Source organism: Suricata suricatta, chromosome 8 (genome assembly GCF_006229205.1).
Source record: "Suricata suricatta isolate VVHF042 chromosome 8, meerkat_22Aug2017_6uvM2_HiC, whole genome shotgun sequence".
Lineage (NCBI taxonomy): Eukaryota > Metazoa > Chordata > Mammalia > Carnivora > Herpestidae > Suricata > Suricata suricatta.
The window spans coordinates 43157621-43159517 of record NC_043707.1 but is presented as its reverse complement, the minus strand read 5'-3'; positions in this window follow the sequence as shown (position 1 = coordinate 43159517).

The following is a 1897-nucleotide window of genomic DNA, read 5'->3' as shown; positions in this document are numbered from 1 at the left end:
TGAGCTGTCAGCACAGTGCCCGACACAGGGCTCAAACCCACAACGTGAGATCATGACCTCAGCCGAAGCTGGATGCTCAACGGACTGAGCCACCCGGGCATCCCGTTTTTTTTTCTTTTTAAAGTTTTTATGTAAATTCCATTTAGTTAACATACAGTGGATTATTAGTTTCAGGTGTAGAATTCAGTGATTCATCACTTAAATACAATACCCAGTGCTCAGCATAACAAGGGCCCTTCTTAAGAGCCATCACCTGTCCAGCCCAGCCCCCTGTCCATCCCACTCCATCACCCCTCAGTTGGTTCTCTATCATTAAGAGTCTGTTTTATGGTTTGTCTCTCTCTACCCCCTCCATGTTCATCTGTTTTGTTTCTTAAATTTCACATATGAGTGAAATCATATGGATTTGTCTTTCTCTGACTGACATTATTTTACTTAGCAGAATACACTCTAGCTCCACCCAATTCACTGCAAATGGCAAGATTTCATTCTTTTTCATAGCTGAGTGATATTCCATTGTGTGTGTGTGTGTGTGTGTGTGTGTGTGTGTGTGTGTGTGTACACCACATCTTTATCCATTCATCAGTCAATGGACAGTTGAGCTCTTTCCATAATTTGGCTATTGTTGATATCTTGTGGCTCATTGTTGTGCGATGTTAATTTTCCTGAACGTCTCAAAGGTGGTGTGGTTCAGAGTAGCTTTTCTAACCTTGCAGAGCTCTCTCTTCTATTTTCCTGCAGTGTTCCAACACCTGGAAGCTTGTTCTCTGAGATTTCCTGGCTCCGGGCTATTCTCCAATTTCTATCTCTGCCTCTCTTCCTTTTGTTGCTGTTGTCCTTCCCTTCCTCAATGGTGAGTCCACTCCCAGTCCTGGGGAAGGCCTCTGGTGTTTCCCACTGTTCACAGCTGGCCCCCATCTTGCAAGAACGGATTGTTCGCCTGTCTTCCCAACTTTGCATCTGTGTTGGTAGGATGCAGTGAGCCGTGATGGGGTATTTACACCATGGAAACCAGTCAACAATGCAAATGGAGTTTTTAAATAAACAGCACAGCACTGATGATGCTCAGCTCTTCAAATTCACTCACTGGCATTGACGTAGGCAAAACCACTCCTATGTTGAGCTATTTTGAGATACTGATCTCCAACTGGTTGGCCTGATCCACTCTCCAGTGGTTTCTCATTGGCTCTTTAGGAATTCTGTTCTCAGATTCCTCCAACAGGTCACTGCCACCCTCTGCTTCCTCAGATGCCACCACAGGTTCTATGGCTGTTGGTTTATCTCATTTGCTTTTACTTTGGGGCCTATGGGGACACAATATCACTGAGTTTCATTGCAAATGTTCATGAGATGACAGATGGCTGTCATCTAGGCTTTGTTGTTCCCTTTATAGAGCATTGGTGGAGAAGATTTAACATACTTATTAAGGGCCCTAGGAGTTTTGGAAGAATAAATGAACATTGGCTTCAGCTTAAAGTCACTAACATTAGACTTAGCCTCTAACAAGAGAGTCAGCCCATCCTTTGAAGCTTTGAAGCCAGGCATTGACTTCTGTCTCACTATGGAAGTTCTAAATGGCATCTTCTTCCACTATAGGCTGCTTCATCTGCACTGAAAATCTGTTTTCAGTGTAACCACCTTTGTTCAACCTCTGGGCACCATGTTGCAGCTTCTCCATCAGCCCTTGCTATTTCCTCTTGCACTCTTATGTCATGGTGTCTTTCTGTAAACCTCATGAAGCAACCTCTGTGAGCTCCAAACGTTTCTTCTGCAGCTCCCTTGTCTCTCTCAGCCTTCATGGAATTGAAGAAGCTTAGGGCCCTACTTTGGATTAGGCTTTGGCTTAAGGGAATGTCATGGATGGTTTGACCCTTCATCCAGACCACTACAACTTTCT